We start from the raw sequence: 27,165 nt of genomic DNA, 5'->3' as shown, positions 1-27,165 counted from the left end.
AGGGGAGAGGCAGAGAAAGAGGGAGAGAGAATCCCAAGCAGGCTCTGCATTGTAAGCCCAGAGCCCAACACGGGTCTCGAACTCACGAACCATGAGATCATGACCTAAGCTGAAACCAAGAAGTCAAATGCTTGGGGCGCCTGGGTGGCTCCATTGGTTGAGCGTCCAACTTCAGCTCGGATCATGATCTTACGGTCCATGAGTTTGAGCCCCACATCGGGCTCTGTACTGACAGCTCAGAGGCTGGACCCTGCTTCAGATTCTGTGTCTCCCTCTCTCTCTGACCCTCCCCCATTCATGCTCTGTCTCTGTCTCAAAAATAAATAGACATTAAAAAAATTTTTTTAAAAAAAGAAGTCAGATGCTTAACCAACGGAGCCACCCAGGTGCCCCCTCCCCTTGAATTTTATGCTCCAGCAGTGCTGAAGGCTGACGGTTTTCACACGCAGTGTTAGGTCCAGCTCTGAGTATACTACCCACCCTCCCACAATGCCCTTCCCTGCCTGGCCCCCTGATGAATTCCTGTTTATTCTCCCAGCTCTGTCTCAGCTACCAGGGGGGTTAGGCAGCATGTTCCATTTATAAAAAGTTCAAATGGGCCAAACTAATCTATGCTTTAGAAGCCAGGAGACTGGCTACCCCTTGGGGCCAGGGAGAGAGAGAGGAGTGGACGTGAGCGGGCCTTCCGGGGTGCTGGTCGTGTTTCTTGATCTGAGTGCTGGTTCCACGGTTTCTTCCAATTTGTGAAAACCCATCAAACTGTACCACCTCAGCTCACATGACACTTCCTCCAGGAAGCCTTTGTGGATACCCTCCCTTCGAGCTTGTCCTGCACCCTTCCTGTGGTCACTCGGCCTGGTTCAACCTGCTTTTTTTGATGTTTGATGTCCGAACTACCAATCCTTTATTGACATATCTATCTCCCCAGCTAGACTGTGAGCTACTTGAGGACAAGATCCGAGTGTCCCCAGCACCTTCCCCATGCTCTCAGCCGGGGCCCAGCGAAGGGATATGGGCTAGATGAAGAAACAGATGGAGAGAAAAGGGGGAGGGTGTGTTTACTCCTTTTACTTTTCTTCCTATTGAGAATACACAATGCTTCTCTATCAATCTGCTTTTACCGAACCAGGCCAAGAAAGAGATCACTTACCTTTCCGAGTCTCACCCAGGAAAACCAGATCCTTCCGAGGAGGGGAAAGAGCAGAACTTCCTAAGACTGACCCAACCTAAGCAGTCCGCACCAGTAAAGAGGTGTCTGAAGCTTCCTCCTGTGCCAGAAAACAGTCACATTGGTCATCTCTCGTTGGGTTTCTTCTTGATTCTTAAGGAGAATGGACAGTTATTCAGGGACCGGACTGCCCAGGCACAAACAACTCCCCAAACTCTCAAAAACATTTAGCTAGAAGAAAATGAAGCTTTTACATCTCAACCACAGCATAGGGACTCAATCCCACCCACCAAATTATAATCACTTTGCCTTAGCCCCTCACGTATTATGCCTACAAATTTCAACCACTTTAAGAGACAGTCAAGTAATAAAGAAGGACGGTCTCTTTATCAGGAGGACCCTGCCTAGGAGCTTCTAGCACAGAAAACGGATTATCCTGCCAAAACTCTATTAGAGTACATAGTCGATAAATACTTACTAAGCAATTGACTGGTTCCTTGATGCATTAATTCATTTATTCAGCAAATGCATGCTAGGTACTTATTCTTGCAAGGCTCAAAGGCCAGGGATGAGTCAGACAGAGTCTCTGATCTCAAGAAACTTAAAACCCAGCGGAAGATTATAAAAAGCTGGCTATCATGCCAGGATGAATGAAATGGGTGCTTAAGATAAGCGGCAGGTGCTGTGATGTTCGGAGAGAGGGGTTGCCCAGCACAGAGGAAGCACTCAGTGTTGGTACGTGAAGTCAGATGGTTCCGGTGAACAGTGAACGAAGATGAAATGCTCACCCCCCCACCCCCCAGGCACAGTCTTCAAAGCAGCCCCTCCTGGCCCACTCCACATCTGTGCCTCCCTCTGCCGGCCAGACACCCGCCCCTGACGCTGTGCAGTGAACTCTGCCGTTGGTCAAGTGGGGGCCGAGAATCAGGTATCCCTCCCCGCCCCCCAAGCATCCTCGGCTCTGCCTCTCTCCACTGAATTCGGGCCGAGCATTGATATTCCCGCACCGCTGACATATCACATCACTCTGCATAGCCAACATCTTACAGGCTCCGCTAATAACCCCCAGTGGATCTTAAGCAGGAGTCTCAGCCTGCAGGAAAATCGGTTCACATCTGAGCCCTGTCGCGACTAATCTTCTCCACCATTTATTAGATGAGGATCTTGTCAGTTCGGAAGCTCCGTTTGCTCTGCCTAGAAAATAGAAGAGAGAGAGAAAGAGAGACCAGAGGGCAAAAGATGAAGGAATGAGATATATAGCGGCGTCAAGAATTTTGTCAAGAGACACAGAAGTGCTCAGTGGTTGACAAGTTCCCTGTTGTACAAACAGAACAGCTCCAGGACTTAATACGTGAAAATCCCAGCGGGACCCTGCAATTTTTCACAATCATAACGTCTCAGACTTGTCAGTTGTGAGGTTCCCAAAGTGTTAGTCTGGTGGCAAGGTGGAGCCTTTGGAAGGTGGGACCTCATCCGCCTGAGGGCCGCTCTGGGTCAGGGGCGCAGGGGAGTGGCCCAGGAGACGGCGTGAGTGAAGCACCTGTGTGGCACTGCCTGTGGCAGGGGGAGGACTGAGGTCCTGGCTCTCATATCACCGGAAACGGGGCCTGAATCACTCTACGTGTGTGAATCTCAGTTTTCTCGTCTGCAAAATGGGAGTATTCATGCCTACTCCGACGAGATGTGCCGGGGACTTAAACACCAAGGAAATTCTCCAGAAAACAGAAACCAGGGCAAGGAGGGTTTAGATGGAGTGAATTTGCAGGCCAAAGACCACGGATGGAGAATAGGGTCAGGGCACACCTGCTTTGCTTGCTTTCTTCTCTTTTTGAGAGTTGAATGCTCCCCCTCTCTTTTTTTTTTTAATTTTTTTTAATGTTTATTTATTTTTGAGACAGAGAGAGACACAGCATGAATGGGGGAGGGTCAGAGAGAGAGGGAGACACAGAATCTGAAACAGGCCCCGGGCTCCGAGCTGTCAGCACAGAGCCCGACACGGGGCTCGAACTCACAGACTGTGAGATCATGACCCGAGCTTAAGTCGGACGCTCAACCGACTGAGCCACCCAGGCGCCCCGAATCCTCCCCCTCTCTTAAGACTTCCAGCTCTCTAAGATGATAATTAATTCTAATGGCTACTCAACGAGCACTTGCTCTGTGCCAAACTAGCTCTGTGTTAACCTCTTTACAGACGCTTCTTTCACGTAACGCTTACAACAGTCCTATGAGATAGGAGTTTTACAGGTAGAGAAGTAAGAGTCAGGGAGGGAAGTAATTTGCCCCCATTGGTCACACAGAGGCAGAGGCAGGATTTGAACCCAGAGCTAAGTCTTCCTCAGGGCTGACACTGGTTCTGAAAACAACCAACCGGGAGGACGGCTGACTCTGAACCAGTGTGACTGTCCTAGGCCATAAAGGACAGCACCTTAAAGGGGCCTTGCCAGAGGAGGAGTGGAGAAAAACCAAAGCTTCAAGCTAACAGGGTCCAGTCCCTTTACTGATGATGCCACGGTGCTACGCTCCACTGGCCGTGGGCCATAATAGTAATTATGACTCCAGCAGCCACATTTTTTGGTTTATTTATTTATTTTGATGTCTATCTATTTTTGAAAGAGAGAGGCAGAGCATGAGCAGGGGAGGGGCAGAGAGAGAGAGATAGGGAGACAGAATCCTAAGCAGGCTCCAGGCTCCGAGCTGTCAGCACAGAGCCTTGACATGGGGCTCGAACTCACAGACTGTGAGATCATGATCTGAGCCAAAGTCAGATGCTTAACCGACTGAGCCACCCAGGTGCCACCAACACTTTGTACTTTATTTATTTTTTATTGTTTTAAACTTACTCATATGAATATATTAAAAAAATTTTTTTAGTTTTTTAAAATGTGTATTTATTTTTGAGGGAGACAGAGACAGAATGAGAGCAGGTTAGGGGCAGAAAGAGAGGGAGACACAGAAGCAGGCTCCAGGCTCTGAGCTGTCAGCACAGAGCCCAATGCGGGGCTTGAACTGACAAACTGCGAGATCATGACCTGAGCTGAAGTTGGATGCTTAACCGACTGAGCCACCCAGGCGCCCCTTCAGCAGCGACGTTTATGAAGCAGATGCTCCCTATGCTCCATACTTAACCCTCATTTAACCCGTTTGTCCTGCTATAAAACCTGCCCCACCTGGCAGATGGGGAAACAGGTCAATGGAGATGAAAACTCCACTTTCCAAGTTCAACACTGTGAAGCCATGTGACCCTTCTTGTTTCTCCCTTCACTCGAGACTTGAGTCCATGAATTATGTAAACGTTGCCTGGGAGGCCCACCCAGTGCCCATGTTAATGACCTCGGAGGGGTGCTGGTTTCTGGGAAGTCGTCGAGGGCAGCCTGCAGAGTACTTTGAACTTGCATGTGTCATTTCAAATTGCTTTGAGATGAGCTGAATTCAGATCCCTCCGCCTCATGTGGGGATAGCAGTGTGGGGAGAGGAATGGAAGAGAAGGAAAGAGAAGCAGTTTTCTCCCCCCTTGGAGGGGGCAGGAATCCATCGTGGCTGTGTAGACACAAAGGCTCCCACAAGCTTCTTTCAGCTCAAAGAAGCATCCTTCCATCACGTCGGATTCACTAGGCTGCAGGTTCCGGAGAGTCCATGTGGGGTTTGTTGTGAGCAACATCCTGCGGACTTCTCCAGCCAGGCTGCCGGAGGAAAGGCCTGTCTTCTCCCTGGAGAGCCCTCCATCCAGGCCACTGCACCAACTTTATTTGGTTGCTTGCTTGGGCTCGGCCCTCAGTGTAGGCAAACAGGGCAGGAGCCGCTGAAATCGGGGAGGGGGACAGAAAGGAAAGGGAGGCCAAGGAAGCAAAACCAGAGGCCAAATGTAGATGTCTGGTCTGTGTGCCCAGACAGGGCCGGAGTCTGGGCCCCTGCCATGTATCTTCAAAGCCCAGGCTGGACATGATCGATCCCTGCCCCCGCCCACCAACTCCTAGTGGGAGAAAACCACTTACATTTCCTTCTCTTCCATTCTCCTCCGCCACCCACACCACCCTCCCCCCCAACTGCTGCTATCACTACTCCAAGCAATTCCAGAGGGAGGAGTCTTTAATATAGTCAGAAATGGAATTGGCAGGCTTGGACCAAACGCCAGGCCCAGACAGAGCGGGATGAGAAGCTCAAGCCCAGATTCAAAGCTGGGAGGGTCCAGATGCTGAGAGCCTTTGTGTAAGGAGGCGGGGTTAGGAAGCAAGGCCAAGGCAGAGACCTTCCCCGAGAACGTCTTCTTGTGGAACGAGGGGCTGGGGAGTGTTGTGCGCTGAGGGGAAGCCGGCAGGTTCTCTCACAGCCTTCTCCTGCCCTGCGCCTCCCTCCTTAGCGGAGGTCCACTTGAGGCCATGGCCAAAGAGTCTCAGTTCCTTCTTCCTGGCACCGAAGGAGGAGCACACTCCCGTCCTCTTCATCCATTCTGCAGGACTGTCACAGAGAGGCTCCTTTTACAGGCCCAGGCCCACTGTGGCCTCTCAGATCCCCAGAGCCTGCTTGTGAGGCCACCCTAAACTGTGACCTGCTCCGAAAGGACATCAAGGGCCCTGCTTACATGGCCACTCACTAGTCACAGTACAGGATTTTAGATCTCATGTTTCATCTGCCACCCATGCTCCATCAAACAGAGATCAAATAAGTTCTGAAGTGATGTGAAAACAAACAAACAAAAACAGAGACCCAGAGCACCCATGGCTGGTTATTTTCATCAAAACAAACAATCCTTGTTTACTGCTCACAGAACACAGCCAGGTCTCAAGCAACATGGCGAAGGTACTCTTCAGCCGCCTTCCCTCCCACACAACCTCAACACACAAACTCACCCTTGACAGCTTTCACTCTCTGCCTTCACCCTGGTCAGTGCCCAAAACCCACGCTCTGCTCCAGCTGCCAAAATGCTCCACCCCACACGGCACCCCCACGTTCCAGATTTTTCCAAATCCCTACCCACCCCCACCAAAATTAACCCATGCTCCCCCCTCAACACACGTTCTTGCGGACAAACTGTGACGTAAGGGAAAGAATGTTAACTGAGCAACTACTACGTTCCAGCCGTTATAATAAGCACTTTACAGACATTATATCATTAATCCTTACAACAATCCTTTGGGGCAGTTGTTGCTACCACCATTTTGTAAGTAAGAACCTGAAGTTCAGAGAGGTTAAATAACATGCCCAAGATTTCACAGAAAAAAGTACCAGTGCCAGTATCTCAAAGCTGTTTTTTTTTTACTTGGCTTCTCCAATGTTTAAAGGTTTTCCAACAATCATACTATGTTAAATGGAGCTGGCCTTATTTACTTTTGTATGCCCAAGAGCTGGCCTCGTGGCTGGCAAGGAACAGGTGTCAAATAAATGAATAAAGAGTGATGGATGGATGGATGGATGGATGAATAAGAGAAATAGGTAAGTTGAAATGACCTTTGGTGACCATAAATTAAAGGGTTAGTCTTCTCAGATAACATCCTTACATATTTGTATTCTGGAGACAGCGCTGAAGCAACGGTCCCTATTTAGTTTGTGTCTTCCTTACCAGCTCTAGAAAAGCTGGAGCTTGTTCAGAGGAAAACACCAGGATTGAGAGGCAGTCTTAGTGACTTATCATGAGGAATAGGTATGGGGACTGCCAGAAAAGAGAATATTCTGCGTTCAAATATTTGAAGGCTGGGTAGAGGGTACACAGAAGAGGAAGAAGGCTTGCTCTGTGTTTCTGCAGGCCATTAGAACTAGGATCAATGGCAAAACCATGGTGGGGCTGATTTCTCATCAGCGTATTCTATTCTGTGCATACACTCAACAAGTACTTTTTTGGGCATCTCCTATGAACGAGGCGCAATAGAGACCATTTAAAGAAGAATATGTGGGGTGCCTGGATGGCTCAGTCGGTTGAGTGTCCTTGATTTTGGCTCTTGATTTTGGCTCAGGTCACGATCCCAGGGTTGTGGGACTGAGCCCCACATTAGGCTCTACACTGAGCCTGGAGCCTACTTTAGATTCTCTCTCTCCCTCTGCCCCTCTCCCCCACTCATGCTCTCTCTTAGAAAAAATTAAAAATTAAAAAGAAGCACATATGTATAAATATTTGTATCCCTCCCCTTTCTTAGATAAAAAAAATGCATTACATCTTCTTCCAACTTAATCTAACACTGGATCTTGGAGATAACAGCATAGCAGTATATGGAATTGTCCTTCGTGCCTTTTTTACAGCTGTATAATACTCCACTGTATGGATATACCATAGTTTATTCAATCATTTCCCTATTGATAGACATTTGGTTACTTTTCAGTCCTTTGCTCTCTAAACACTGATTCAACATACAGCCTTGAGTATCATCTTGTTATATCCTTGCGAATATGTCTTTGGGATAGAGTTTTAGTTTTCAAAAGTTTATTTATTTTGAGAGAGAGAGAGTGTGTGTGCGTGTGTGTGTGCACGCACGCGCGCACAAGTGGGGAGGGGCAGAGAGCGAGGGAGAGAGAGAATCCCAAGTCGGCTCCACACCATCCGCACAGAGCCCGATGTGGGGCTCAAACTCACGAACCGTGAGATCATGACCTGAGCCAAGGTCGGGTGCTTAACCAACTGAGCCATCCAGGCGCCCCTGGGATAGAATCTTAGAGGTGAGATCCCTGGGTCGAAGGGTCAGTGCATACGTAATCTTGTGAGATACTTCCAAGTTCTCTTCCGCAGGGGTAGCTGCTCGGGACTTTCAATACCAGCCTCCTCTCCTCCCACTGCCTGGAAGTGTGGCCCAAAGGCTCGCCCCAGAATTGCCGGTATGTAGGGACAAGTTGAAGAAAAGGGAGCATCACAGGGTCACATGATGGCAGGACAGGAAGGGCCCTGGGTACATCTAGAATGCAGGAGCCCTTATGAACCAACCCCCCACCCCCACCCCCAGCCAAGGCTGCCTGGAGCCGGTAGGACTTCATGATCTATCTCTGAGTTGGGAGCTGTTTCAAAAAGATATTAGTACTTTGAACAAGTGTGGCCAACGAGAATGGGTAAGGCTGGTGGCTGTTACCAGATGTGCCTCTGCACGACCGAGGGGCGAGGGGAAAGGCCTTCAGCCTTTCTCTTCAGGGAGACCCTGCCATTCCTCTGAGCCAATGTGTCACACTCACAAAGCCAGTAAATTGGACAGCGGCTACTCAGGACAGCTTATTTATAGCGCCAACTACTCTATCCTCGTCCCTGTGAAAATTGAGCGAAGAGAACAGCCCAGCGGGATAGAACGTGTGGCCATCTGTGACTCTGTTTCCACAACAAATGCCTCCCAGCTGCGTGTTCCCATCAGCACCGCGCGGTCACTTGAGCCGATGGCAGGCAGGGTGCAGCTGGGGCATGGCCCTTGGAATCCCAACCCTCTGTGACCTCATCCCTTCCAGGAACAGCCTGATGCCAGGACAGGCCCTGGAGGTCACCCTACGTGTTCCCGAGAGAATAGAGAACAGTTCTGGTTCCAGAGTCCACAGTGTTTCGGGGTGCAGATGGCCTTGGGGCCCGCCCAGAAGGTACCCCTGACCCTGCCAGAGTCTAACAAGGCAAGGCTCCCTTGAAGGCCTGCAGAGCACAGGGGTTCAGCCGGGAACAGCAAACTCTCCCTCTGGCACAGAAGCATATAGGTGAGCTCCGACCGGAACAGAGTAAGTTCACTTCAAAATCTGCCTCCCGTGCAAAAAACTCAGAAGACCAATTTGATGCCCATGTTGTGTCACTGTTCTACTATTTCCAGGCCAGTGCTATCGTTTTTAAATCATTAGGGTCATGCTCCATTGTAAAAAGACGAACTGTTCTGAGCGGTCAGGCCCCGTGCTCTGATGCGCCCGTCTGAACAGGCAGCCAGCGGCCTCTCCTTCCACCCAGGCACTTACCATCAGTCTGGGAGCTGTGAAGAAAGGGGAGTCAACGGACCCCACCTTCCAGCAGGTTCTATTCTTCCTGCTGACTCCGGCCCATCACAAGGTTGCTTGGGGTGCTCTGCCCATCACCCAAGAGGAACCAACTCGGCAGGGAGGCTTTCGGCAGGTGCCTGACCAGAGAGGGTCTGAAGACACCGTCCCCGCACCCGGAGCGTGGCCGACAATCGTCGCTCCTCTGCCAAATGTGATCGCGGCTACAGCACAGGGAGGGAGGGGGGCATCTAAAACCCCTATTCCTTCAGGTGCAGGAGACTTTGGAGAAACAGACCTGCTTGAGGATTCGAATAGCTACGGTTGGGCTCAAAAGCCCAGGGGGCCACCTCTCTTCCTCTCAGGCCAGGCCACACGAACGGAGGAACGCAGCAGGACAGCGGAGTGGCTGAGCCCAGGAGACCGCCGGCCTGAGGCTCTTGGCCGGAGCTCCGCTGACCCGTCCGCGAGCCACACTGTCCTCCCTTGACGAGCAAACCCTCTCCTGACACCCAGCCCACTTGGCGTTTGCCCTCATCTCTAGTTCTCAAATTCCTGATTTTGTACCCAGGATCTTTATCTGCTTCTGGCTCCCGTGATTTGGCAAATTGCCAAAGCCCAGCCGGCTGGTCTTCTTAAGGGATGTCAGCTCAGCTGACAGAGTCCCCGCTCCAGCCCCTAGCAGTCAAGGACAGCATCGCCACCTCTACAGCTCAGCTCCCTCTGATGCCCGTTTCAAAAAGTCAGCAGTCAGCTTTCGGGTCCGTTGCCGAAGGGACCTGTGTACCGAGATGTTGGAACCCTGGGTCCCCACCCCACACGCAGAGGGTGAGCACTGGACCCTGTGGAGGCCACGTCTGGAGAGATGGGCCTCCCAACGCAGCCTCCAGCCGTCCTGGACCTTCAGACCCCAAGAGACTCTAAGATCAGGGCTAATCTGGACGCCGAGTTCCATAGCGGAAAACTCATGACCCCTCTGTGCTTCTTCCTACCTCTGTGTGCCTCACACCTTCCTTCCAGGAGCCCCCCTCAGGGAGAAGCCACCCTCCAGCTCCGCCTGTGTCTCCCCCCATTCCTCAGTGGTTGTATTTCGGGGACTCAGAAACATCGAGGGCCAACCGGACCCAGGGAACCCGACCGGTTAGCCTCTGAGCGACTGGCCTGGCCCAGCTTCCGCTGGCTGTCCACAAGAGTAAATAAACTTCAGCCAGCTCTCTATTGTTACTGAAGATCAGTTACTCCCCTCAAGATCCAACCTGGCATCTTGGTCCCTAATTAAGCCTGTAGCAGCTGTCTGCTTGAAGAAAGAGCAGAAAGTAACGCAGAGCTGCTAAGACGGTCTAGAAGAGAGACGTCTTGTCAGGTGCCTCTGCCTTTTCTCTAGAGGCAACCCACCCAAAGCCCCCACCCGGACAGATACCTGAACTAGTTGTGAACACTTAGTCCCGGACACGCGGCACCCACTGCATGCCAGGCTCTGTTTTAAGCACCGAGGACGTGGAGTCACAGAGACATTGAGTAACTTTCTCAAGGTCATCCAGCTGGCGGGCTGCAGAGGCAGGGTTCAAATCCCAGGAGTTTCACCCTAACCGCTAGGCAGAGTCTAATGGACAGCCCTTGGCATAGGATGGGTGCTTGGCAACGGTGCTGGGGTTAGAATTATTACCAACCATAGCCTCACCTGCCTTTTCACCATACAGCACGGGACCGTGATAAAGCGGTCATTTGGTAAATGGCCAGTTCTAGCCAAGTCAGGGATACAGAACTATACAAGGCAATTCCGGGCACTTGGAATTGGCTTTCCTGGACTTCATACGAGCTGTTTGTCTGGACATCTCTAACAGGTCATAATTTCTAATTGTGTTGAGGCACAAAGCTGAGTCAAGGGAACTACTCAGAAGTTCGTCGACGAGCACTGGTCCCTTGGTTAGTGAGTGAGCCGAGCCAGCTGCTAGGGACCTGCATCACATCACAGGTCTCTTACCCTCTATTTGCTGCTGTTCCCATAGAACCTCTCAGAAATGACAAAAACTCACGTGTCTCTATGAAAAAGGAATGCCACACGAGTGCCGACAGCTGGTGCCAACGATGGAAGCAAAAAGATTTAAAAAAAAAAAAAAAAAATCATTCGTTCTAGAGCGCCTGGGTGGCTCAGTGGGTTAGGAGGCCGACTCTTGATTTCAGCTCAGGTCATGAGCTCGTGGTTCCTGGGTTCGAGCCCCGCGTAGGGCCCTGCACTGACTTTGGGGAACCTGCTTGGGATTCTCTCTCTCCCTCTCTCTCTGCCCCTCCCCTGCTTGTGTGTGTGCACTCTCTCTCCCTTTCTCAAAATAAAGAAACATTAAAAAAACCCACTCGTTCCTCCAAATAGGAGCTGTAATCAACTTATGGAGGACACCAAGGTGGCAGCGACTCAGATCCAGGCCTTGAACAAGTCCAGGCTCCGAACAAGACCTACAAATAAGTGGTTAGTCGATCTCTACAAAGACCTGTCTAGAAAAGCTGAAAGGTAGCCCTGAAGTGAGAGAAAATGAAATAATTAAGCACAGTAATATTCTAGGAATGTCTTTGCAGGTTTGAGAATTTACCAAGATCGGGGGATGTAAGCTTCATGGGTGGAAAGGGTCTGCCCTACGTAACTGAGTTTGGTGGGAGTATGGATGCAGGAATCACTTTCTCTTGTTTTCCTGCAGAAAAGAAAGTAAATGGGAGCATCTGGGACCGTGAGGGCCCCATAATGGGGCAACCTGGGCTAAAATTCTCCATACTTTCTCCCCGGGCATAGGCAAAGGGCAGCCTGACCCTTCTCCCTGGCCTGCCGCTTCCCCAAGGCAACCCAGGGACCAGCTCCAATATCTTCAAGTTTTCAAGTATAGTCCTTCAACACTCAGTCTCAATTTCCTCAACTCCCCGGCCTGCTGTGTCCTCTGCTGTCCCATCTTTGGTGTTTCTAGGGGCATCATCAAAATAGAAGGGGAGCATCAGAACAGCTTCCACTGGAGGCTGAGATGGAACCTGCTGGGCAGCGAACGCCCTTGGCATTGGAGAGCAAAGTCATCACTGAAAACAAAGACAACCAGTGAGCTATTTTGTGCACAAATGGTCCCTTTGCCGTTCTCATCAAGCCAGAAACAAATATCCTGGAATCGTTGGCTAGCGGCCAAGTAAGTTAAATATCTAATTAAAAGTGAGCTGGAGCTGTTTTAAAATTGAACACTTCAAACATTTGCCAGTGCAAGCATGGTGAAATTGGGGGTTTTAACGGAGCAGCGGCAGCAAATAAAATATTTACAGGTCTCAGCAGAAATAAATGCAGAGGGGCTCATTTTTTTAGTGAAAATGCACATATGGTCATTTTTTTTTTCCAGGAGTAGAATTTAGTGATTCATCACTTACGTATAACACTAAGGGCTGATCCCAACAAGTGTCCTCCTTAATGCCCACCACCCATTTACCCCACCCCCCCACCCCAGTCCCTTCCAGCAACCCTCAGTTTGTTCCCTGTATTTAAGAGTCTCTTGTGGTTTGCCTCCCTCTCTGTTTTTATCTTATTTTTATTTTTTCTTCCCTTCTCCTATGTCCATCTGTTTTGTTTCTTGAATTCCACATATGAGTGAAGCCGGATGATATTTGGCATTTTCTGATTGACGGTCATTACAGAGCCACCCTGGTGGGTGCTTGATGCCTCTGAGTTAGAGAATGTGCCAGGAGCACAGATCGTAGGGTAGACACTATTTGTCAGGATGTGGAAAAACACAGCCCAGTGTGTCTAAAATGTGGTCATTCTTACTAGAGCAAGGAGAACGCTGTACGTGCAACTCATGGGAATGCCTGAATCTCTTTTTAGTGTAAGTATATCCCAAAGGTCGCCCGGGACATACTTACGCTAAAATTTTATTTGTTGTTTATCTGAAATTCCCATTTAATGAGGCATCCGCTATTTTCATTTGCTAAATCTGGCAACCCTAAATCCAAGATAAGCAAGTAATCCTCAAGTAATCCTCATGATCTGGAAAGTGGCTGGGGGACCAAGCCAAGAGCGGCTCAAATGTTAGAAGGATGTTCTATGAACACTTGGGCCTCTGTTTACTTCATCTGTAGAATGACGATAACGATACATTCCTGTGCAAAGCCATTATGGGAAGGATCACCAGTGAAGTCATAAGGCACCTAACCGCCACATTTTATGTTCTCAGTACACAGTAGGTGTCACTGATGCGGCCAGAGCCTGCGGCCAGTGAGCAGCACAAAGTAGGCTCTCAATATGGGCCAGTTCTTATCTGTAAAGGGAAGACAGCTGTCAGGTCAGAAGCGACATCATTTATGAGTAACTGCTATATCCAAGTGCCATACATCATTTTATATAAGCCTTAGGATAACCCCGCAATAGGTATCATCCCCATCTTTCTCTGGCTACAGAAACTGAAGTTCGGGGAATTTAACTAGTTTACCGAATGTTACATGTCCTGTAGGAAGAAGACCTGGGGTCCAAACTTGCTTAACCCCAAATGCTGTGCTCTTTTCACTGTATCGTCCTATCTGCCTCGCTGGATCCCGGGAAGGTATGATCTTGCTAGAGTAACAGATTACCCTGTTTGCCACCAAAGTAACCTCCTCGCCTGAAGAGCTTTTGTCTCCGATTATTGTGGGGCGGGGGGTGTTCCTTTGCCTGCGGGAACATGGCTGTGTTCTCGTGAACTCCGTAGAAGAATGGATTTTGAATTTTCGAACTCACTTTAACTGCTATGCCTGTTTTGTATTAAGTGACAGATGATGGTAAAATTTTAGAATGAGAAAATGCAAAATTCCTTGGGGCAGCTGGCAGGATGCTGGATGACAACTATGGATTCGTTACGTGTTTCTCTCATGTTCCATTCCATCCTTACCCCCACCCCCTCTCTGTTGTTTAATGGAACCAGGAAGGTCTGATGCTCCTTTCCCCTTACAGGCTTGACTGGTAAGACCAGAAGACACAAGGATGGGCTGGAAGGCGGCCATGCTGGAAAAAGAGATCTTTTGGAGAGCACGCTTAGAAGTCAGTATTGCTTTTAGTAACACAGGGATCCTGCTAGGGGTCCCACCAGGAAGGAAGAATCCCTCCTTTTGAAGGCAACCATGATGCTGCAGAAGTGAAGGCATCAGGGAGACTTGGGGCAAGACATAGGAGCAAGTGTCATGGCAGCCATGCCCAGAATGGGAAGTCAAGGCACAAAGCCAACCCAGTCCACAGGAGGGGGACATTCTCATCAGCCATACTTAAGATAGTTCTCCCTCCACTAATGTGGTTAGTTGTGTAAAATGTAGAGACATGGCCCCAGTGACAGTCAAGTGTTTTCAGTGTATGCTTTCCCAGTCAGACTTTCCCTTCAACTTCTTTTATTTTGTTATTAATCAAGATGCCCCAGTACTTGGGGATTGCTTGCTAATTCCACTTAAATTTGTAGTGTAATTCTGGATCGGGTAGACAAAGAAGAACCTTCTTCCCATGCCCCTCACAACAGTAAGTACCTTGAAAACTACTTGAGTGGGGTGCCTGGGTGGTTCAGTCGGTTGAGCGTCCGACTTGGGCTCTGGTCATGATCTCCTGGTTCGTGAGTTCGAGCCCCACATTGGACTCTCTGCTGACAGCACAGATCCTGCTTTGGATTCTCCATCACTCTCTCCCTCTGCCCCTCCCCCACTTGCTCATTCGCTCTTTCTCTCTCTCAAAAATAGTAAACATTAAAAAAAAAAAAAAATGACCCGACTGATTCACTCAGCTCTTTACGTAGCTTCACGCTTCCCTCTTTTCTTTCTCTCCAGTCTCTTTCCCTTTCCTCTCCTTCTACTGTGTCAGCAAAACTTGTCTTTACTGGGGCAATCCCAGCCCATATGTCGATTATACATCCCTTCCCCAAGTCCTATGGGAGCTGGTTCTGGTCTCCTGTCCTTCCTAGCCTGTCTGAAGGCTGGCTGAGAAATCAGGAGGCGGCCTGGGACCCCTGCCCTGGGCTCACTCCTCAGGCCCAGCCCCTCTCCTGCACTCACGGGTCTGAACTGCTCGTGTGAATGCAGACTTTGTGTCTGAATGTCTGTGGAAAGCTGTTTACGCGTCTGCAGGCCCAAGGGGGCTCATTTGCAGAGCTCTTACCTAAGCAGGGCTGGCTCCAAGCCCCAGGGGCCCCAAGAGGGCTCGCTAGGCCTCCCGGCAAGGGCGCAATTAGGGCACTGTGGAGAGCCATGGCTGTCCGTCAGCTCTCCGCTTCCAAAAACAAGCCTCTGACTTGAGACCAAGCCTCTCCGCTTGTTTGTATCAGCAGGTTCTCAAGTCTGAGATCTCCCGGCGGAGCTAAAGCCTTCATGGCAGCTCTATATTCGTCATGTGTTTATGTGTGAGGCAGATCCTGAGGCGCCCGCTCGGACTGTGTCCCCGGGCCCAGATGCGGAGGGAGACACAAATCGGCCCTGTGCTGTCTGGGCTGACCAGGCGCTCCTTTCTTTTCCCCCAGTGGTTCTGTGTCTTCACACAAGGGTGTGTGAAGACAGCCGAGCTCCCTTCCGATCTGCTTTTTTATCTGGTTTCGTTTTCAAGACATTCTGAAGCCTTAGCAGCAGTTTGGTAGGTGGTTGAGTAGACGGCTGTCCTTTTGCGGAGCCTGGAAGAAGGAATGATGGCTCTCGTTCTGGTTTTTTGTCAGCATAATCGGTCTACTTCGTGTGGGATGAGAGGGAGAACATTCCAGTGAAGAACACTGCTTCGGGTCTTTACGTTGGAAGTGGTGGCCAGTAATGTTGATGAAGACTTGTTACACATATCCCAGTTTTCTTCATAAATTCATGACGGTGGTGCTGCTGCTGACAGCAGTAGGGGTGGGCGTGATGGGGATGAGGCCGGAGAAAGAAGAGGAGGAGGAGGAAGAAAGGGAGGAGGGGCGGTAAACAGGGGGACTCATTTCCAACATTATTGTTCCTGGCTCCGAGACCTCCTCTTGGCCTACAACATCGCCCAAATGGCATCCCCTTCGACTTGGTGCTCCATTCACTCTGACTTTACCAGCACTCCGAAACACTGAGTTTTCGTGGACACCGGCGGGACCTGAAATGAACCGAATGGAGTCATTTCTCACAGAACTTCCCAGTATCAAGGTCTCTTGGAGACAGTTTGATCATCTGTATGTGCCGTTACTTGTTAGCTCACCTCGGCAATCTTTAGGTGCGGAAAGAAATACCAGTGAGGAATACAGTGCTTTGAACCCAAGACCTGTTTGAGGAAAAGCATCTATTTTGGGTCAGACAGATGAGAGTTCAAACCCCAGGCTTTTCATTTCCTAGTAATTTATACTTTTTTTATTACCTATTTTATTATGTATGTACGTTCGTATTTATTTAAGTTTATTTCTTTATTTTGAGGGAGAGCAGAGAAAGTGAGCAGGGGAGGGGTAGAGAGAGAGAGGGAGAGAGAGAACATGTGAGCAGGGGAGAGGGGCAGGAGGGAAAGAGAAAGAATCGTAAGCGGGCTCCACACTCAGCATGGAGTCCGATGCGGGGCTTGATCCCACAACCCTGGGAACATGACCTGAGCCCAAATCAAGAGTCAGATGCTCAACTGACCAAGCCACCCAGGTGGTAATTTATACTTTTAAGCTTGAATTCCTCTTCCATAAACGGACACCCACAGGGCCTGTCAGTTCTCAATACATGTCAGTATCTTTGATGCTCACCCCATTTCCAGGATGGGATCCAAGGCAAAATCCCAATGCTCAGTTGTCTGTCAACTTTCTGCTTCCCTTTATCCTAGACCTCAGCCAGAACCAGTGGGCAGTTCCTGTCCTAAACATTTTTCAGGAGCCACATGTTCATTTATTAAGAATCATCTTGATTCCTGTGACTTAGGATAACAAAGCTTCGGACGGCAAAACAACAGCTTTTAAAGAGAGAGGGAGAAGGTTTAACCACTCAATTGGTTGTTTTTTTCAAATGCCGCCCAACTGTTTTTTTCCACTGAATGGGCTGATATTCTGATTGACTTAACCATGTGAAATGATTCTATAACTTTTTTTTTTTTTTTATACTGTCAGGATGTTTTCCTTGATGTCTGGCCTAGGTTCTCTTTAATTATATCATTCCATTATTCCTGCTTATGCCGTCTGGTACTGAAATAAAACATCTAGATTCCACCACTTGGATTTGTACTTTTCAAATATTTATAAGCCATAGTCATGACTTCATACAGTCAATCCTATACATATTTAATTTTCCTTATAAACAAGTTGTTTTCTCCTTAAATCATTTATTTTTCTCTTGTGAAATCTTTCCAGAGTTGCTTTTGCCTTAAGATGAAGAGATGCCCCTAAGTGGATTGTTATCAAACAGCCTTTAAAAAGTAGTTGTTCTGGAACCTGGGGGTATGTATTAAAAGTACAGGTTCTCTGACCTCATCGCCAGTGATTCTGTTTCACAGTTCCTAGGGTATGGACCCCAGAATGCACATTCTAACAACCACACCCACACATGCACGATCCCCAGGTGATTGTGTTGGGAGTCCCCTATAGACCACCGTGGGTATGACAAAGTGAGTAACAAACCAGTAAGTTCTTCCTTCCCAATTTGCAATCACATTCGGGCCTATCTTCCTGAGGTTAGGTCAAGACCATCTTTTATTTTTTATTTTTTTAATGTTTATTTATTTTTGAGACAGAGAGAGACATCTCATGAGCCTGGGAGGGGCAGAGAGAGAGAGGGAGACACAGAATCTGAAACAGGCTCCAGGGTCCAAGCCGTCAGCACAGAGCCCGACGCGAGGCTCGAACTCACAAACCATGAGATGGTGACCCAAGCCGAAGTCAGACGCTTAACCAACTGAGCCACCCAGGCGCCCCTCAACACCATCTTGATGAGAGTTTGAGTGTTCCCAAACCCATCAGTCAAATACTCACATTGTTTTGGTTTATGAGTGCAGATGGCCAAGCGTATCCATCAGAGAGATTTGGCCAGTTTAACTTCTAGAAGGCTCTTCCTTTTCACTGCTCTTCGGGTTCTAGGTCAAGGGGTGAGGGTTATGGAGGGTCGATTTCACTGCCACCTGCACATTCCTAGAAATCTAGCGTTTTTGTATCCTGTAGGGTTACTGTTTCCTATCTCTGCTTTCATAAGTATATTACTCCCGTTAATAATAATATTTCTTTGTATTTGTACGGCACATTGTGCTTCACAAAATATCCTAACTCCCATGATTTCATCTCATCTTCACCACAGCTTGGTGTGGTAAGTAGGCCAGGCATTACTGTTCTCATTTTCCAGATGAGGAAACGCTCAGAGAGAATAAGTCACATGTCTAGGGATTTATAAAAAGGAAAGAAAAGACCCAGAGCTTAACATGAAGGATTTTTTTCACTACCTCTACCTTAAGATCACACTTTTCTATACTGTTATATTATCAAATCTATAGTCTTTGAATGTTGCTGATTAATAAATAATATGTTTCCTTCATTAAGGTATCCGCCATTCAACATAGCTGTTTGGAAGGAACAGGACATATTCAAGGAGGGTATTTTTAACTTACTGTTTACTCACTGTGTTGATATTGCCCACAATTGTAGAATAGTTCATCATTCCTCTAAGTTTTATTTTGAAAGTTAAAAGGCAGTGGCAGTTTCTCATGTTGTAAAGAATACATTATTAGCCTCAAGGGTTCAGCCCACAGTGAATGATTTGCTATATAAACACCATTATTGGAGAAGGAGGCAAGGGGGCCAGGATAAGGCCTAGGCCATGGGTGTAATTTTCCCAGGCTACTATCAGTCAATGGATCGTACTTATACGACATTCTGGGGTGGCATCACCCCACCCCGCTAAAGACCAATTTGTTTTGGGGCACCTGGGTGGCTCAGTCAGTTGAGCATCTGACTTCGGCTCAGGTCATGATCTCGTGGTCTGTGAGTTTGAGCCCCGCGTCGGGCTCTGTGCTGACAGCTCGGAGCCTGGAACCTGCTTCGGATTCTGTGTCTCCCTCTCTCTCTGCCCTCTTCCGCTCACGTTCCGCCTCTCAAAAATAAATAAAGATTAAAAAAAAAAAGACCAATTTATTTTGGAGCTACTAGGGGTAGAGTCTATCAGAAACGTGGAATGCGTCAGAAAGTTTCCATTCAAAGCTGCTCGGCGGCAGGGGTAAAACCCAGCAGGGCCAGGATTAGAGGGAGGCGAGGAGGCCTCGTCATACCAGTGCCAGGTCAGCGTCTGTCTTTATTTAAATTTCTGACAGTCGGTCCTTCATTTTTTTTTTCATTAATTGTGATTTTTTTTAAAAGAAAAAATACCGTATTCATGCAGTAATTGCTCTCCTTGGTATTTATCCAGAGAAGTTGAAAATTTATGTCCCACAACAACCTGCACATAGAAGTTTATAGCAGCTTTATTCGTAACTGGCAAAAATCCAGAAGCAACCAAGATGTCCTTCGGGGGGCGAGTGCATAAACGAACCGTGGCTCATCCAGACAGTGGAATGTCACGCAGCACCAAAAAGGGAAGGGGCTGTCAAGCCATGAGAGGCCACGGAGGAAACTGAGATGCACATTACTGCATGAAAGAGGCCGATCTGAAGAGGCTGCATACTATGTGATGCCAATTATACGACATTCTGGAAAAGGCGATGCCATAGAGACAATAAAAAGATCAGTGGTGGAACACAGACGGGTTTTTAGGACAGTGAAGCTAGTCTGTGTGATACTGCAAGGGTGGATACGTGTCATTATACATTTGTGCAAAGCCGCAGGACGTAAGACCTCACGAATGATCCCTGACGTAAGCTATAGACTGAGAATGATCGTGACGCGTCGGGGCATTAGGATAGCATTCATTTTAATTACTGAGGCTTCTTTTTTTTTTTTGCCCCTTCCCCTTAAATGTTGTGTCTACCCTCCTTGCCAGAGGCGTCCTGGGGTCTGTCCTCCAGTATCCCTGTGGCAGGCGATACGCAGACTCCCTCTGCAGGAGCTTAAACTGCCAATCCTCGAGGCGCCCCCCTGCTCCCATCCCCTCCCCCACTCCCCCTGTGCTCCTGCCTCTACAGGTCCTCCTCTCTCCCCTCCAGCAGGTCTGGGCATTACTGTTCTTCTCTGCCAGCTCACTCTCTCCCCTGCACACTGTCTCACCTCTACATCCACACTCAAGTTGTGTGTTCTCGGCACTCTGCTCTGTCTACCTCTCCCCTCCCTTCCTCTCACAACTGGCTTATTTTTAATAGAAGACGTTTTTAAGTACCTGTCTGCTATGCATCTGTCGTCTGGGCAGGAAAACACAGGCTCATTTGTTGAATCATCAAGACAGCTCCCCCCCCCGCCCCCCACCCCATGGAAAAAGGCTCCAAATCGTCTACAGATCTCTCGTCTGTTTCCTTCCCTCACAGTGTCCCCCAGACCCCATTAAGTGGTTGGTTGTAGAATAAGAATATGGGCTGTATTGTCCCATCTCTCGTGGCTTCCCACCCACCACGTGCTGGGCACACGCTCCAACCCAAAACCTCTGATGATTTCCACACATCCCTGTGCTGCTCTCATATGACAAACAGAGGCACTCACAGATGAAGTGACATCCATCAGTCCCATAACCAATCAGGGACAGAACAGAGATTTAAACCTAAGTGTTTTGACCCTCAGTCCTGTGTTCACTCCATTATTCCATGAACTCTCCCCTCGACAACCTCCAACCCCCCACACCCTCCTCCAGGAAATCACTGGATGGTTTGATCAATTAGCATGGGCCAACTGATGTTGTCAAACAGCAAACTTGTAGATTTAAAAAGGTCAAGAGATTCTTTAGCTCCCTGCAGACACATTTGCAGCCGCCGATCGAAAACTCTCCCACTTTTTCCCTCTAGCGTGAATTTATCCGGCAACTTTTTTCCAGCCCCTCTGCAGAGCCATTTACAAATTCCCGCTTGCAAGGCTGCTGAAGGATGAAATGTACCAATACGGTCTCTGCGACAGACTGCTGTGCGCTTTCAAAACACAGACACAACACCAGTGAGTATGTGTGTGTATTATATTTCTCAGCGGAACATCCTCAGAAGCCAGGGACATTAGTTTTCCACCCCAGCATGCAGGCTTTGTGGTCCTGGGAGCTTGTGGGAGGGCAAAGTCCTGCAGAGAGGCCATTGTTTTCCTTGCCTTTGCTGATAGCATGAGATCAGCTCAGTGATGATGGCAGATCTCCAAGACCAAGCAAAAGAACAACTGGGGGTACAGTAATGGGAAGCAGTAAATTGTTGAAGATAATATTTGTAATCTAACCAATAGAAGTCGTGCCTTTTCTGGGAAACTGAAGTACGAAATGCTTGAGCGCCTGATGGGTTCTGAGGCCTCGGTAAGTGTGTGGGGGTGGGTGCCAGGACCGAACCAATCATTGTGACCACAAGCCACCTCAATCCATATCTGAGATCCCCAGTGAGAATGACTGGAAAGATTCCACAGTATGGCAATGCTAAAGCAACTCGGATTAGGGAGGCGGGGAATGCCCACCCTCAGTGCTCTCCAGGGGTCATCCGTTACAACACAACCTGTTGTCAAATGCTGATACAGGTGCTTTACAGAAGTCATGCCAGATAATCCACACCACAACACGAACGGGGCAGGTGCTCATATGCCCCTGCTTTAAAGATGGAGAAGGTGAGATCCAGGGAAGTCAAGATCATGCATCAATTAAGGGGAGGGTGCAAAATCCAAACAGTTTTGTCTGACTCCAAAGCACATCCTCTTAACTATCCCCCTCTGTTGCCATCAAAGCTCTTGGGCACCAATTACACCAGGCATCCCTAAGCAGACGTCACCTGTCACTCGTTAATTCATTCAACGCTCCACAACACCTAGTGAGTATCTACACTGTGCCAGGCCTTTTGCTGGGCACCGAGGCTTCCCTGATGAGAGAGCTGTGAACCATGCCTTCACGGAACTTGGAATCTGCTGGGTGACCGCCAGGGTTGCCACTTAAGTTGGGTAGTTTGGGTCCTGCACAAAGGCCCTTGGCCCAAGTAAAAACTAAAACTCAGCTCGCATTCCACTAGGCTCTGTGCCCACATCTTCTGTATCCTCCAGAAGAAGCAATTAGAGAATTTTTCCCAAAGCATAACGTGGGCTATGGGGAAGTCCCCACCTCCCCTACACTTTTCAGGCTAATGTCACCCTGAAAGATCCCCATGACAACCTGCAGTGTCCAGGGAACGTGAACCTGTACCAGGGCAGATTCTGGACAGTAAGAGGTCAAGAGCAAAATCAAGAAAGTTTGGTCCATTTGAGCTCAACCAATGAGGTCCACATCCACTTTCAGGGAATCTTGGCCAATCAACCATGATTCAAACTAATCCCCTCCCCCCTCCTGCCCCCTGCCAAGAAAAGTATGGGAATGAGTAAACCTTCTTGCAATTCCCAAAGATAGTAGCCCCCATCTCAGCCAAGGGCTGAGCCCTTGCTTTGCCCTGGACCTTCAGGCCTTCTCTCCAAAAATGTCATACCCCAGGGCAGCTGAAAGGAAGGCTTTCAGAGATACCACACAGAACAAGTGAGGAGAAAAGTCAAGGTGACATCAAACCCAAAGTCCATTATCCCTGTGAACAGAAACAGAGACTAAAGGAAAAGTTCTTCGGGAAGAGGAATGAGTTTTCTGTGTGTGTAACTTTCAGATTATAATTGTATAATGGCTCATCTTTATGAAGCCTTCGTGTATGAGGCACATTGTGTAATTCTTATGAAAACCCTGGTATGATTCCTTTTTGATAGATGAGGGAGTTGATAAGCAGAGAAAGCAAATAATTTGGCCGAGATCGCATAGTTAGGAAGACGCAGCGGTAGGAGATGGTAAATGAGGGTCCACTTGACTCAACAGTCACGTGATTAACTTGCCTTCCGGCTTTGAAAGGGATGTCCTCAGCTCTAAGATCAAGATAAAGGAGGTGTGATAAAGGGAATGTGGCTAATACACAGTGAGGCAGGTGGAGAGAAGGGAAGGAAGAAAAGCAAAGGTAGCAGAGGGCGGGCCCTAATGACTCCTCTTGGGTGATAAAGAGGGACAGTTAGTACAACTCCCTATAAATGGAGTTTATGGGTATCCGCAACCAGAGGGGAAAATGCCCCAGCCGGGAAGAACCTTTGTGTTCTCACCCAGCCCCTCCTGTACAGCTGAGGAAACAGAAGCCCCGAGACAGCTAGTGGCTTCCCATGGGTCCCCGGGACGTTCTAGAAGCTGAGCCGTGGCCAAGCCCCGGCTCTCCTGGCTTTCAGGCCTAATAATTCCGCCACCCCTGTAATCGCTAAGATTAGTATCACCAGGGACCATGGTGCTGTAAACAGCTGTGGTCACCCACCGTCCAGTTATTTTAGCACATGGCACCCTGACACCCATCTTTGTGTGGCTTAAAGAAAACACTGCCCTGGTCATGCGAGCCTCAGAGGAATGGAAAATTCCAGGTCAGTGAACAACACCCCCTCTAGGTATCCTTCACCAGCCCTGCCTTCGGTGGCTCCCGGGCCCTCCTGTCCCACCAGCGGTTAATATTTCACTTGGGTGAGACTTTAGGGAACAAAGAACACGAAGCTGGCCTTGAGGGGCCAAAGGTAGGCGGCCAGTGGTGCCTGATGCGGCTCATAAATAAGAACAAATGTACTTTGGATAAGAACCGGCCAGCCTCCCGCAGAACAGCTGGGGAGCCTATTCATAGGAAAGCGTGTTATTTGTGTCTGCCCGGCATTTGAATTAGCCTCACCTAACTGCGCTGCCTTCCCGGCTGGTGTGAGTCACACTCCTCATTCACAAGCAAGGGGTGGCCAGGGGCAAAGGGGAATTGCTCCTTTGGGCCAGCTGAGGGAGACGCGGGGGGCCAGGACTGGCATTTCCAAGGACACGTCTTTCCCCCGGTGGCAAGGGCTGAGGATCAAGGGAACACATTTGTCCACCAGCCCGATTCTTCTCCGTGGGGGGGGCCGTACCTCCTCAGACCCTCCGTAACTGCCCCTTCGTCCAAGCTCCTGGGCAGATCCAGGAGTCAATCCCACTGGTGGCTTCGGCTGCCCGACGACATCCTGAGAGCACCATGGGAGGGCTCCTCAGGTGCATTTTGAGAGCCCATCCAGCCACGGATGGCTTAGCTTCTCACGGGACCAGGCTGTGCCTGTATCTTTGCATCCCCACACGATGGTTCACGGCTGGCACACAAACAAGGACTTCGTGTGCACTCACCACATTTCTTTGACAACTCGACCTTGCTCCGTGCAACAGGGACTTCTCGACTCTGCGTTTCTGCAGGGCCTAGTGCCAGCTCTGACACAGGATGGGGACGTAATCAGTGTCGTTCACTTGACTCGTCCCATTTGAGGGAAGATCTTTGTAAATGATTCCACGTCACAACATAACAGACACAGACAAGGCCATCTGATGCATTCGAAACTTAACATGAATGGGCATACGACCCAGGCAGATGCTGTGGATGCGTGGACCTCCTCCAAGAAATTAGTGACCTGTTTAGAAATTATACTTTTTACCATTCTTCGTGAGCGCAGATGATTGCCGAACGGAAGACGTGGGATTTCAGCCGTCTTCCCAGGAGAGGGGATGGGCCTCCTGCTAAATCATCCCTCCTTCCTTTAACATTTGTGGGTGACAACAGTGTACCTACCGACCACTCAAGGAGCACAGACCCAGGAGGACCCTACATGGAGGGCTCCCGGTCTGATGCGGTGAGATCACATTCACAAAGAACTCATTACCCGGGGGTCAGCGCTGCTGTAGAAGGATGGTCTAAGTGCCCTGGGAGTGTTAAATCCCTCCCCGGGTCAGGATGGGAGGACGAAGGTAGGAAAGGCCATTTGAGGGATGGACAGATCCAGATGGACAGTAGAGTATCCTAGGCCAGAGGATATTAACAAAGGCATTGGAATTCAGCAGTACGCTGGGAATGTAACTACCATGTCAGGCCATTCACTTCTAATAAACTCAGCTGGTTTCAAGGACTCTTCCTGGAAATCGATGCCTGGATTCACTTCGCCTATCAGTCCCAGAGTCTAAACGTGGGTGAACGGGTTTCTGGGGAGCAGGGTAGAACTCGTGTCTGGAACCCTGGACCCAGCACAACCAAAGACACCCTCAGGGGCCTGGACACGAGGCCGTGCCTGACCACATCCCCAGCCCTGACCGGCTAGGTGTGGACAGACCCTCTCTAGTTCCCCCTCGTGTGAATAAGAACCTTATCAGAATAAAAGCTGTAAAAATGCCCAACTTTAACCTTATTAAAGTCACACTGCTCTGGTCTTGGCAACCCTCATAGGGTTTTACAATTCAGCCTCTACAGCTGGAGTCCTTGAATAGCCCAAGGTCTGTCAGGGTCCGTGATGGGTGACTAATGTGATCACGATCGGAGCCAGCCCACCCACATTCTCACCCTCCCCCAGCCCAGCCCCCACTGGGCTCACCATGGCCTCCTACAATGGCCTCCTGTTTTGTTACAAATGGAAACTGAGAAATTTCCACTATCCTGGACCCCCGGAGGAACGTGTGAGTGCACCCCACAGCACTCACCCACTGACATGGTATTTTCCTCTGGATTAATGAAGCACAGTGGAATTTTTATCTGTCATTGTAATGATTAATATGTCAAATCAATACCACGGGAGAGGCAAACAAGAAAATGACACGAGAGCCAGCAGAGGAGGGGGGAAGAGGAAAAGTAGGACAGGAAGAGGGGACACAAAGCAGGAAAGGAAATGGGAAGAAACAGAAGAAAAGGACAGAAAATGGGGGCTGTGTTGGATCAACCCAACAGGTCAAAGCACACTGAGGGGTCTTCTCCTGCCCCCTGGGCCACATTAGGGAGAAGCTGGATGAGTCAGTCCCTAAGGTGAGGTCTCCCGGAAGCAGTTATTAGCAGAAGGTTCTGCTTATGTTATGGGGGTTACAGACCCTTGCAGATTGGAGGAAAGAAACGAGCTTTCTCCGGAGAAAAAACGTGCACAAAGAGAAATTTGGCAAACAGTGTCAGGGAGTTCACTAAGCCCCTAGACCTTCATAAAAAAAAAAAAAAAAAAATGACCCTGTGTTCAGATGACAGCGTGTCAGCAGCTGGGACTGTGTCACTTCTATCAGCCCCCCTCTGCAATGGGAGGCCTTCCAGAAACAGCTTCGGGGAGATGACCATTAATGGCAGCAGCCATGTGCACCCCTCTGCTGAGCCTGTCTTGCCCTAAAAGAATGCAATCCTCTCAGCCCACCCTTAGGCCCAGTGCAGCTTCCCAGGGGCCTAGACTTGTGGGGTCCCCTCGCCCACTCCAGGGCATCGGGTCACCTCTGTAGGAAGTGCTGTCCACTCTGTGCGCGGACATCCTCTGAGTCCTCTAGACCAGCACACAGATGGACCGAGGGATGGTGGCCAAACCACCAATGGGGAAAACATTTGCAACACAAATGAGTCCTCCAGAGCCAAGTTTCCCCCTCTCCTGGTGAGTATTTGTATCAGGTCGTAGCATAATGATTTCATATTCTGTAGAATCGAAATCTGGCTTTATGTAAACGTCACTGCCTTTACTGGAATCATCTGTCAGTTTCAACAAGGCTAGACATTTTCTTTCCTGTTTCTTGATCTACATCTGTCAACAGTACTATGGGCCAGAGTGATTCAGGGTTATAGGCTCCCATGCAGGGTCCTGTGGACCATCACGTATTGTTGTTCTTTCCCTAAAAGCAGAGGGGGGAAATCAGGGTCTATACGCCTTACAAAAGTTAAACTACCTCTGTAATTGGAAAATAGTTCCAAGTTGAACAGTAAACGCTGCTTTGCACACTCAGCAGATCAAGGAATTAGCGAATTCACAGATTTTATTTCCGATTACACTTTTTAACGTTTTATGTTGAGATAACTATAAATTCAAAGAAAGTCGCAAAACATACACATATGCTAGGATCACAGTAGCCAAAAGGTAGACACAACCCAAAACTCTATTGATGAATGATTGGAGAAACGAAATGTAGCACATGCGTACAATAGAATATGGCCCAGCCTTCAAAAGGAGGGAAATTCTGATAAATACTACAACATGGATGAGCCTTGAAGACATTAGGCGAAG

General features: G+C 49.0%; 1 long non-coding RNA gene across 6 annotated transcripts; it reads left to right on the top strand.

Annotated features, from left to right (window-relative positions):
• The first annotated feature begins 8,568 nt into the window (after nucleotides 1-8,568).
• LOC125913291 (uncharacterized) lies at nucleotides 8,569-25,056 on the top strand. 6 transcript variants are annotated; one of them, XR_007454964.1, is made up of 8 exons: nucleotides 8,569-8,839; nucleotides 11,457-11,552; nucleotides 12,040-12,249; nucleotides 13,558-13,647; nucleotides 14,034-14,120; nucleotides 14,530-14,585; nucleotides 20,940-21,084; nucleotides 24,329-25,056. It is a non-coding gene; the product is annotated as an uncharacterized LOC125913291 (long non-coding RNA). The 6 variants fall into 6 exon arrangements; XR_007454966.1 differs by having other exon boundaries at nucleotides 8,569-10,448; nucleotides 20,969-21,084; XR_007454961.1 differs by having other exon boundaries at nucleotides 8,569-10,448.
• The last annotated feature ends 2,109 nt before the right edge of the window (nucleotides 25,057-27,165 follow it).

The sequence above is a fragment of the Panthera uncia genome (genome assembly GCF_023721935.1).
Source record: "Panthera uncia isolate 11264 chromosome C1 unlocalized genomic scaffold, Puncia_PCG_1.0 HiC_scaffold_4, whole genome shotgun sequence".
Lineage (NCBI taxonomy): Eukaryota > Metazoa > Chordata > Mammalia > Carnivora > Felidae > Panthera > Panthera uncia.
The sequence above is the reverse complement of the archived record's forward strand: the minus strand, read 5'-3'. Positions and strand labels throughout refer to the sequence as shown.